The sequence below is a fragment of the Pteronotus mesoamericanus genome, unplaced genomic scaffold (assembly GCF_021234165.1).
Source record: "Pteronotus mesoamericanus isolate MK-2021 breed Mesoamerican mustached bat unplaced genomic scaffold, CSHL_Meso_final contig_130, whole genome shotgun sequence".
Lineage (NCBI taxonomy): Eukaryota > Metazoa > Chordata > Mammalia > Chiroptera > Mormoopidae > Pteronotus > Pteronotus mesoamericanus.
In genome coordinates, this window is record NW_026555060.1 from 11,100,473 (window position 1) to 11,112,647 (window position 12,175).

Sequence of the window (12,175 nt, forward strand, 5' to 3'; positions counted from 1 at the left end):
ACCGTGCTTAGACCCTCACAGTGGTGCAGATTCACTTCACCCTTGGTGGAGAAGTCACAAAAAAAATCTGTGGTAATTAAAAGACATATAGATTTATTAAAAGATATATAGATTTATCTTGGAGATACTAATTATGAAGTATGCAGAATCTTGTGAACAGGTTTTTTTCTTTCTTAAAGCTTTTACACTATTTTTAAATCAGTAGTACATGTAGCACAGTGTTTGAGAGTGGGAACTTTTGAGCCAAATGCTGCTACTAACCACCTGGGTGACCCTGAGCAACCTCTCTATGCCTTAGTTGCTTCATCTGTAGAATAGGGATAATAAGAGTAGTTAGTGGTGGTGATTAAGTGGTTAATATGTATAGAGTGCTTAGGACGGTGCCTGGCAAATGTTAAATGATATATGAGAACTAGTTGCTGTTGCTAGTGTTATTAACTTTAAACTTTATCCCCAATAAAACCTGTTTTTCATGCATTTGTCTCACACAGTTGCTAAGAATAGCTACCTGTTCAAAGAATGACTAAAATTCAGGTAACAGTGAGAACCAGAATTTATGACATTTCCTAGAATAACATCCAGTTTCTGGTTATCCTAAGATGCGTTTTAATATTTGCATGTGTTGACTCGAGGCACATGCTTAAGTGGCGTCAGTTTTGGGGCCTCTTGGCTTATTTCTCCCAGTTTCAGAGGCTCAGAAGGTGGTTGTGATTTCTGGGGTGCACTGTCCTCCTGCATCAGTCCCTGCTTCCCTCACTTGAAGGGTTGAGTCGACCACAGTTTGATCACTATGTCAGGGTTAGAAGTTTCAGCACCAGATTTTTAATCATCTCTCTCTCTTTCTCTCTTCCTAGTGTTTTTGTTGTTGTTGTTGTTGTTGTTGTTGTTTTTGTTGTTCCTGCTGCTGCTACCTCCCTACAAAAATGCTTGTCTTTCAGCCTGGCTTAGCAACTTTTTTCTGACATTTCTTTGCAGTGACCAAGTCTCCAGGGAAAAGGCCTGGCTTGGCTTTCCTGTTTGGTACCTGGGACATGTGCGAGTGCAGTCAAGTTGCCTCTGTTTGGGGCACCACCTCAGGGTGCAGCCAGCAAGCAGGTCCATCTATGCCCCTCAGGGACCGAGGAGGGCCTGCCCACGTGTGCACCTGGCTTTGACACAGTGCTACACCATGGTTCATGCACTTCAGACTTATCACAGGGGCGAAGGGATTCACGTTGTTCTCAGCGTGCCTGCAGGCTAGCTCGGGGCTCACAAATGCACAGTTACTTTAAATGCTTCTAAGAGCTGAGACTTATAAAATGTAAAGTTCTGATATGCACTCCTGAATTCATAGTAGCCTTTCAGTTTGTCCTACTAAACTTGCAACTACTGGAATGGGGGGGTGTTACAGAAATTTATGACATAATAAAGGAGCTCCTTATACTTGAAGTTCTGGAGATCCACCTCTGTAACATGCATCCAGAAATATTACTTAAAGATGAGAGAAAGGAGGTGAGAGTGGCCCAGAGGCAGGCAGGACCCATGACCTCCCAGCCCATCACCTTTTTACCCGTCAGGAGGTTGATGGGTGGAGCACGCCAGAGAATGAACCCCAACCCGAGTGCATACTATTATGAAATGCAACTTGTACATCAATAGGTTTTTTGTTTGGTGTTTGTTATTCAGTTAGGAAAAAGAGCAAGGCCTTACATAATAATCTTATTTTTGTGAAAACATGTTCATGTGAAGCCAGTAAAGAGCAGTAGAAAATATTTGTCTTCACCAAGTGCTGAACTGGATGGCTTGACTGTGTCTAGGAGGCCAAAGAGGCGGCAGAACATGATGGTTGTTTCGTGCCTACCACCATCCACTGGGAACCCCCACCCGCCCCTGGCAAAGGAAATGGAGCGCTCTCTTCTGTCAAGGGCCTTAGTTCTCTTTTCGTTGTGCAACTGTACATTTAGAATTCCTCCTGAATTGCCTGTAAAAATATACTTGTGTGGTGGTTTCAGACTTGTTGAAGTTTAAGGACAATTGCAGAAAGTCATGGCGCTCCTTGAGACACACTGTGAAATGTCCAAGTGTTACATTCTCTTCTGTCTTTCAGCTTAGGACATTATGTATTTTGATATTATATGTACTAATATATGAGGTCTGTCCATAAGGTATCCAGCCATGTAATTGAAAAATAGAGACATTTATTGAAGAAGAACAAGAAACGTAGTACATAAGGCAAAGATGCCTCAGTCCCCTTCAAAGTAGGCATCTTGGGAATCTCACACAGTTCTACCAATTGCTATCAGCTGCCCCGTCATATTTTCTTGGATCTCATCGACAGTCTGAAATCTCTTCCCTTTCAAAGGTGATTTTAGTTTTGGGAAAAGCTGGAAGTCACAGGGCACTAAATATGGACTGTTGGGGGACTGGGTCACCTGGGTGATTTGATGTTTCACCAAAGAACGTGATATGAGACGTGATGCATGAGTGGGTGCATTGTTGTGATCAAGTTCCCAATCACCAGTTGCCCGTAGCTGTGGACTTCTGAATCATCCAAATAGTTCTGTGGAGTAATGTCCAAGCTTAATGCAAAATTTGATGCAGATTCATTGCTCTACTTGCTCAGTCATTTTGAATGCAACGGCCACACAGGACACATGCTCACTCAGCTGGTGTCTACTGCCCCCACTGACCAGTACAGTGAAGTCATCACTGTTCACGCATGTGCATTCAACTCCACTCTCCTTAGCTGCCAGATTGCATCGTTGTCATGCAAACCATTCGCATTATATTAGCAATGGCTGGACTTTTTTCTGACAGACCTCACGTATATGTATATATGTGTATATATATAGAGAGAGAGATATATATACATGTATGTACAGAAGGCCCCTCTTACCCACAGGTTCATTTTCTGTGGTGTCAGTTACCTGCAGTCAACCACAGCTGGAAAATAGTAAATGGAAAAATTCCAGAAATCAACAGTTCAAAAGTTTTAAATTGTGCGTTGCCGTTCTTAGGGGTGTGATGAAATCTCACGCCATCCCCCTCGGTCCCACCAGGACATGAATCATACTGTTATCCAGCATCTCCACACTGTGTACACTCCGCTCCCATTAGTCAGTAGCCACCTCAGTTGTCAGATCGACTGTCCTGATATCACAGTGCTCCCATTCAAGTAACCTTTATTTTACTTAATGCAGTGGCCCCAAAATGCAAGAATAGTTTAAACTTTATCATGTACAGGAAGAAACATACTCTATATAGGGTTTGGTACTATCTGTGGTTTCAAGCATCCACTGGGGGTGGGGGTAGGGTGCTGGAGTGTATTTCCTATCCAGAAGAAGGAACAACTATGTGTGTGTATATATAGATAAATATATGTATCTATGTCATCTGTCTCTCTCTCTCTCTCTCTCCATGTTTGTGTATGTGTGTATACTTAATTACTAAGCATAAAGTTGTCTCTTTCTTGCGCAGGGGCCATGCTAATCTTCTCTGTATTGTTCCAGTTTTAGTATATGTGCTGCCGAAGCGAGCACAAGTTGTCTCTTTCTGTATGTTAGTCAGTTTGGGCTTCCATAACAAAATGTCAGAGACTGGGTGGCTTAAAGAATACACATTCATTACTTACAGTATTAGAAGTGGGGAATTTCAAGATCAAAATGTTGGCAGATTCAGTTACTGATGAGGGCTCATTTCATGGTTTGCAGACAACTGCCTTCTTGCTGCATTCTCACATGGTAGAGAGCAGAGAGGAGAAGCAAGCTTTTTATGTCTCCTCATATAAGAGTACTAACTCTGTCATGAGGGCTCTACCTCCAGACCTAATTACCTCCTAAAGGTCTCACCTTCTAATGCCATCACACTGGGGGTTACAATTTCAACAATTGAGTTTTGGGGGAATACAAACATTCAGTCCATGACACTATATTTGGATGCTAAAAATAATATAAAATCATATTCACAAATACATAGGTCTATCAAACAGCAAGCTGAGTTTTTCTTCTATGTTTGCTTGCTACTTGTTTATTCATTTTGTGGTTGCTATTAGACAAGGAGTAGGGGACACCACAAATTTTGAAAAAAAAAGATGAGAGAACTTAAAGAAGAGAATTTTGCTCATTAACTTGATTTTTCCACCTGTGATTTTGGATAACACCCACATCCTTTGAATTTTGAAACAGAAGACCTCCCAGGATTTTGCAGGAGTATATTTGAAAATGTACAAGAACCTGACACTGCCTTTTAAGGAACTATGCTGTAATGCGAAATATGGGACGCTCACCCAATAGTGGCATAAAGCCCATAAAGTGAGAAATGTGTCCTATAGGAAGGTATCCCCAAGGACAAAGGAGTGGTAGTGTTTCTGGATTTTACCAAGGAGGATTTTGGGGCCTATTTTAGCTCCCTCTCCTTCATGTGTCCCCACGTCAGTTGCTATTTTGATTGTGAGCATCTTCCTGCAGCTGGTGATGTGCTGATGCCAGAAGCCTTCATGGGGCGGGTGGGGGGGGGAGCTGGCCCTGTGCCCAACGGTAACCCTGTTAATATTTGAGCATCTGTTTGTTGAGCACTAAACTCATGCTCATGAAATAATAAAAACATGAATTACAAGATAAGATTCCTGCTCATACAAACCCAGTTGTTTTAGAGGAAAAAAAATACATGTGAAATAGAGGTAACTCTTGATTAAGACACGTAGAGTACAAAAAAAGTTGTTACAGTCAAATTGCACTTGAAATGCACATTAATATACTCTTAGTGAGGACTATCGACATTTATTTAATAAAAAATCCAGTATTTCGGAAAATGTTCACTGTTCTGTGGATACTGTCCTAATGTGTAAAAACATTACAATCCTAATAGTTCAGGGTGACAAAACCTCCTATAAGTTTCTTGAAAAATAAAGTGGTCTGGTGTTAATATCATATGTTCTATTATTTGTTTTATTTCAAGCTTTCTGTCACTGCCCCCCAATATTAAAATGAAGCCTAGGCAGTTTCATGTGTTATTGAGAGCTGTCCTTTCCTCTTCCTAAAAGTGTTGCCATGAGCCCAGTGATCTTTGAAGGGAGCCCTCAACCCCCAGCGTCCCTGCTGCCCTATCTCCTGTGTCACCTTTCCACTGTTGTCATTGCTCATTTGCCTCTAGCCTTGGCTTCTACATATGACAGCCTAGTCACTTACTAACAGCTTCCCATCAAGTTGTGTGGCCCTAGAATTAATGCTCACACAGTGACACCTTGGGCACCAACATAATAAGTACATGTCTGAGGGGTGATAAAATGGGGCTGTCCCCACACTGTTACAGACCCATGATGATGTCTGTGGGCTACTGTGTACTTCCTGTCAATGGATACCTTCTTTTTTTTTATTGTTGTTCTATTATAGTTGTCCCAATTTTTCCCCCTTTACCATCCTCTGCAGAGCCCACTCCCCCACAGTGAATCCCCACACTGCTGTCCATGTCCATGGGTCATTCATACATGTCCTTCGACCAGTCCTCCCCCTTCTTTGCACCATTATGCCCCTCTTCCCTCCTGCCTAGCCGCTGTCAGCCTGTTCCATGTTTCTGTGCCTCTGATTCTATTTTGCTCATTAGTTTATTTGATTCCTCTTATAAGTGAGATCATATGGTATTTGTCTCTCACTGACTGGCTTATGTCACTTAGCATAATCCTCTCCAGCTCCATCCATGCTGTCGCAAAAGGTCAGAGTTCCTTCTTTCTTTCTGCTGTGTAGTATTCCATTGTGTAAATGTATCACAGTTTTTTTGATCCACTCACTAACTGATGGACACTTAGGCTGTTTCCGGCACTTGGCTATTGTAAATAGTGCGGTTATGAACATAGGGGTACAAAGGTACTTTTGAACTGGATATTTTCTAATGGGTACATGGTTTTGTTGACTTGACAGAATTTTATTGGGTTTTTTTACAGATATTTAAATAATAATGATATTATACCATTGATTGATTGATTGATTGCTATGGCTGGTCCAACCCTGGATGGCTGAGAATTAACTATAGTGGTCATTTAAACTCAGAAGTTTTGCACAGATTCAGAAGGACAGTTCCCTGAGGAAGAAGTTTAGGCAGTCAGGGAAGGCACATGGGAACTGGAGGTATCTGAGCTGAATCCTGAAATGTATCTTGAGATTTATATAACGGTAGGGAGGAAATGCCCATGGTTCTGGCAAAATATCTTGAAGAACTCCCTTTCCTTGCTCTAGGCATCCAGGGAAAGAAAGATAGGAGAAGGCAGCCAGAGTGAAAGGTAGGTTTTGTGGAAGCCTTGTCCTGAGGGTCCGTCATGGAGGACCTTTGGATGCCTGGTAGAGGAGAACAAGACCCTGCTAAATGCTCTGGGCCTAGAGCCACCTGGCACTATCATAGTTAAGTGTGAGTAAAACACCAGAAATGTCCCTTCACTGTGGGCATCTCATAGGCACCTCCTGTCAAAACTGTCTTTTGAAACATGAAGGTAAAAGTGTGTTTCTCTGGCATGTTTCCCCTCCAGATGCAGTTGGTCTAGAGTCAGTCACAAAGTTGTGTCAGAGTTTTTGCATAGGGATTGGTCATCATCTGAAAATCAAGCATAAGTTCATTTTTTTCCTGGAGGAAAAACTTTAGAAAGGTGGAGAGAGGCCTGGAGAGATAAGACAAGGTCTCAGGGTCTGACTTTTGAGAGAAGATCCTCTTTCTCCTGCACAAGCCATAAGGAGTCTTCTTTCCATAGTGCCCTGCTTTCCTTGGAGTAGTTTGCCCCCTTTTTTCTTACAGGTGTAACTAATCTATTAAACTTCAACCTGTCACTGATTTGGATTCTTTCCTGATTGTGGTCTTGCTCTTTTTTTTTTTCCCCAAGGTACCTTGAGTGTATTAAAGCTGATTTATTGTTTTGTTTTCCTGCAAGTGACTATATTCTGAAGTTTTATCATCGAGAGACTGAGGGTTTCCCCTTGTTTTGGGGCAAACTAGGTTCCTAGAAGCCCTGGGTCCTTGGGCTTCGGAGCTGCACCATAGATTTCCTTTTTTCTGACTGACAATTATAAAGCCCAAGGCAGCTGTTCTGCACACTCAAGTCTGGGAACCCCTGCGCTAGAGGGTGACTGAGGGACGGGGCCAAGGCCAGACAGATGTGCGAGCCTAGGCAGAGCGTGGCGCTGTCTACGAAGAGGGAATGGTGCGCGTTCCTATCCGGCCCTCAGTGCTCGGCTTCTTCTGGTTCTCTTGGCATTTTCTCCTTTTGAGTAATTTCCTTTTTTCTTTCTTTTATGGTCAGTACAGAGAGTACCCTTTTCCAAAGCAGGCAAATTCTCCCCCAGTTTAGTATCCTGAGGAGGAGCCCTGGAGGAAACAGGCTTAAATCAGTCTAGTCCAGTTCACAAGGCTGCAAAAGCTTTTTAGTAATAAACTGATTTATGGGGGAGGAGGAAAAATGACTTTATTTTTGGTGCCAAAAACAACCTACTTGAAACAATAGTTTGTCTGTGTTTACCACAGCCACCTATGTGGTTTCCAGTCACAAGTTCGTGGCTACCTGAATTGCACCAAGCAGTGGTGACACCAGTGTATTTTTGTTTTATGGGAACTTCACGTGGGTCAGCTCCCCTGCTCAATACCACAGGCCGAATTCCTCATCAGCTGCCTCAGCCTGGGCTTCTGGAGATGAGGCCCATTCTTGCAATACAGTATGATAGGCTCTGACTCCATGCCTCCCATATGCTTCTCAAAACTGAGAACTGGTCCCAGCTCTGATCCTTTACAGTGTTGGTGGGTCATGGGCTGCTGTCTAGCTCAGGGCCTTCTGTGCTTGGGCTAGCTCTTTCCTAAGGTGACCTTTTCAAAAGATAATGCCAGGAAGTTCTGAATAGGCATTGATTAGGAGGAGCTAGGAGGAAGTGCTTCAGTAGCTTAAAGTAAAATAGTTCCCAAAGGCAACCCTAACCATTAACCAACTAACCAGCTAATGCACTAGGGGCTCCCATCTGCAGTCCGGGACCTCGGGGCCGGAGCTGTGCTTACGTTCATCAGCACCCTCTCCCGGGCTGAGCCATCAGAGCTCCCAACAGGCACTCAGCCACTTCGGGTGTAAGGAATATAACCATGTGAGTCATCTTACAAACAAATTACAACAGTTAGAAAGATCACAAAGGGAAATGCCAGTATATGTTTGTCTTAGTCCTACTCTGTTGTACTTTCAGGATGAATAAGGTTTTCCTCTATGCTCCAGCCTTAGAGGAAATTAAATGTTGAAGATTTTGTTGCCCTGAAATTAAGGGCATAACCAAGCTCTAGCCCAGTCACTCTGGGTGCCCTAGGACAGCTACTCTAGTTTCCTAACATTTTTTATCCACTGTCTCTCTTTTTCTAAGGAATTGGGCCTTTTTCAGCTCCTCATGGCTGTACGTGATGCGTTCCAGCCCATTCTCCCTGGTTTTTTTAAGCCTCCTTTTGTTATAGACCACTTTTCCCAAAGCCCCTTGTTTGAATCTGATGGAAATTTGTGTTTTAGGAAGTGCTCATATTTACTCAAGATAACTCTTGCCTTCAGACCAAATATATAAAATTTCAGTCACTGCAGAACCGTTAGACTTTTAGAGAATCATTACATAAAAATGACTTTGTTCAGAGTTTAAGATAAAGGAGAAAATGTCTTTTTTAAAAATGATTTTTTTATGAGGTTGAAAAAGATGCTCTAACCACTGCCTATAATTTGTAGTTGCTGATGTAAATAAATGATTGAAAGGGAGAACATTCTTTAGAAGCAGATAATTAATCACAGCAGTGTATCCTGCTTTGCTCATACATGTGGTTGTCTTATGTTACTGGCTATTTTCTTTTTTAGACTTAAAAGTAGAATTTTTTCTTTTTCCTTTTTCAGAGAGAGCTTGAGTAGATGACCTTGAAGACTCAGAGAGCTAAGATATGAAGATTTTGAAGTCATTCTGCATCTGAAGCCAGATTTAAATATCGGCATTACTGTAAGTAGTTAGGGAAGAAATACAACGGTTTTGTGGTTAACAAAACTGTTAACCACAGTTTTGCCTGCGTTCTGAGAATAGTTAAAAGTATGTTGTACAGGGCGAATTTGTTTGAATCATATTCAGCAAATCGGAGCTCTGAGAACACTGAAGCTGTCTCTGTGATTGGGGTTTTCTTTTTGAACTGAGCTATGGCTACAGGGTGAAATTTCAGGGACTCTAAGTGAGACTCTGTAAATGAGAGCAGGTCCAGCCTCAGAAAGGGGCGCAGAAGCTTCCTTCCAGGAACTGTTCTATCTGAACTGCCTCTCTGGGGCGGTATTTCTCCAAGTACAAGTACAGGGGCCAGGTAGAGGAAGATAGGTCTGTGCTCAAGGGAGTTTGGAAAACATGGGGTTAAAGATAAACAATCTTCCTTACTGAAGGGTCTCAGAACAAATGAGCCTCTGACTCTTCATGGGTGTGTGTAGTTGCCAGTGTTTATCAGAGTCCAGTGGAACTCTTTTCTAATTGAACACCAGCCATATATGGTGTCAGATTCTAAATATACAACAATAAATGAGATTGGCAATGTTGGTGTGTAGACAGTAAGTGAGGTAAGAAGTAAGAGCAATTATTGATAGGCATGATAACATATTTAAGAGAATGGTCTGGGGAGCCAGGGGACCTGGGTTTTAACCCAGAGTCTGCCACTTATAAACCGCCTGACCTTGAACAAGACACTTAACCTCTCTTAATTTCCATATCTTTAAATTGGTGATAATTGGTGACCTACCTAGTAAGGTTTTTGTGAGGATTAAAATGATGAATGCATGTTGACAATTAGTAAACCTAATATAGAAGTGTTATCAAAATTTGTGCTTACAGTAATAGTGGCAGAGTGCTTTAAAGATTATGTGATACACCAACTGGGGAAGAGAGAGTGGTGGATGGGGACTTTTGAATATGATGGACTGCTCGGAAGTAGATTCCTATATATAAGAAATACTGAGCTATGCAGATAGTGTAGAGAGAACATACACAGGGAGAAGCAAGTGCAAAGGTTTGCAGAGAAAGCACTTCACAAAATCCAGTACCTTTTCATTTTAAAACACAAACAAACAAACCCAAAACTAAACAACAGCAACAAATGACGAATGAGGAAACTTCTTTAACCTGAAAAAGGACGTCTGTGAAAACCCACAGCTAACATCCTACTCGATCAGGACTGAGATCTTTCCCCTGAAGATCAGGAACAGGGCAACCGTCATCACTTCTATGCGGTATGATGCCGGGGAGTTCAGCCAGAGCAGTTAGAAAAGACTATAGAGTAAACGATTTCTCGATTGGAAAGGAAGAAGGAAAATTATATTTTCAAATAACATGATCTTATATATGGGAAAGCTACTAAACTATTAGAACTACTAAATAAGTTCAGAAAGGTTGCAGGATACAAATATTAGTTGCAGTGTTATGCGCTCATAATGAACCTCTGAAATTATTAAGAAAATAAATTCTGCCCTGGCCGATGTGACTCAGTGGATTGAGCATCTGTCTGTGAACCAAGAGGTCACTGGTTCGATTGCCAGTCAGAGCACATGCCTGGGTTACAGGCCAGGTCCCCCATTGGGGGTGCGTGAGAGGCAACCACACATTGATGTTTCTCTCCCTCTCTACCTTCCCTTCTCTCTAAAAATAAATAAATAAAATCTTTAAAGAAAGAAAATAAATTCTTTTATAGTAACATGAAAAATAGTAAAGTACTTAGGAATAAATGTAACCAAAGAGGTGTAAAACTTATTCTTAAAACTACAAAACATCAACTGAAAGAAATTTAGGAAAATCTAAGTAAATGGAAAAATATTCCATGTTTATGGACCCAAAGGCTTACTATTGTTCAAATGTTGATATTTCCTAAACTTATCTGTATATTCAATACAATTTCTATCAAAATCTCAGATAAATTCTTTGCAGAAATTGAAAAGATTATTCTAAAATTTATATAGAAATTTAAGGGACCCAGAATAAATGAAAGAATATTGAAAAGTGCAAAAACTGGAAGACTCAGTCTTCCCAATTTTAAAACTTAACACACAGCTATAGTAATCAAGACAGTGCTGTATTGGCATAAGATAGGCATGGAGATCTTTGAATCAGAATTAATAGACCAGAAATAAAACAATACATTTATGAGAATTGATTTTTTTTACAAATATTCCAAGACAATTCAATGGGAAAAGAACAGTCTGTTCAACAATGGTTTTGGGACAAGTGGATACCCATAAGGAAAAGAATGAAACCTATCCCACACTATATTAAAAAAATGATCTCAAAATGGATCAAAGACTTACATGTAAGAACTAAAGCTATAAAACTCTTGGGAAACAACATGGGTGTTAGTCTTCATAACCTTTGCTTAGGGAATGATTTTTAATTATAACACCAAAAGCACAAGTGACAGAAATATAGGTAAGTTGGACTTCAACAAAATTAAAAGCTTTTGTGTATCAAAAGACATTATCAAGAGAGTGAAAAGACAGCCCACAGAATAGGAGAAATATTTGCAAATCATATGATCTGTTAAGAAACTTGCATCTAGAATATATGAAGAACTCTTATATCTCAACTGTAAGAAGATAACTCAGTTTAAAAATAGGCAAAGATCTGCCCTGTGGCTCAGTTGGTTGGAGCATCGTCCTGCAAACTGAAAGGTCCTGGGATCAATTCCTAGTCAGGGCACACGCCTAGTTTGTAGTTTGGTCCCCGGTTGGACAGGGAACACTTGCGCGTGCAAGAGGTAATAGATTGACATTTCTCCCCCTTTCTCTTTTTCTCCCTTCCCCCTCACAAAAAAAATAAATAAACATGTCCTTGAGTGAGGATAAAAATAGGCAAAGATATAAACAGGTATATCTTCAAAGAAGATATGCAAATGATCAATAAGTATATGAGAAGATCCTCAACATCACTAGTAATCAGGGAAATGCAAATAAAAACTACAATGAGATACCACTTTATCCCACTATGAAAGGCGCAGTAACAAGTATTGGTGAGGATATGGAGCAATTGGAATTCTCATACACTGTTAGTGGAAAGGCAAGATCCTTCCAAGGAAGCTGCTTTGGAAAATACTCTGGCAGTTCCGTATACAGGGAAACATAAAGGTAAGTCATGATCTGGCATATCCACTTCTAAATATATAACCAAGAGAAATGAAAACTTATGTCTATACA

The 12,175-nt window shown here is 40.9% G+C and overlaps 1 protein-coding gene and 1 non-coding gene across 5 annotated transcripts in view; one reads left to right on the forward strand and one right to left on the reverse strand.

The window, feature by feature from the left end:
- SVIL (supervillin) overlaps window positions 1-12,175 on the forward strand; it is a 215,740-nt gene that overhangs the window by 51,071 nt on the left and 152,494 nt on the right. For all 4 annotated transcript variants that reach the window (XM_054592170.1, XM_054592180.1, XM_054592174.1 and 1 more), the window contains one exon: window positions 8,864-8,963. The gene's annotated coding sequence lies outside the window, so the exon portion shown is untranslated. The remainder of the gene's footprint in view (window positions 1-8,863; window positions 8,964-12,175) is intronic.
- On the reverse strand, window positions 3,411-3,518 carry LOC129087802 (U6 spliceosomal RNA). The gene has a single exon (XR_008530936.1). It is a non-coding gene; the product is annotated as a U6 spliceosomal RNA (small nuclear RNA).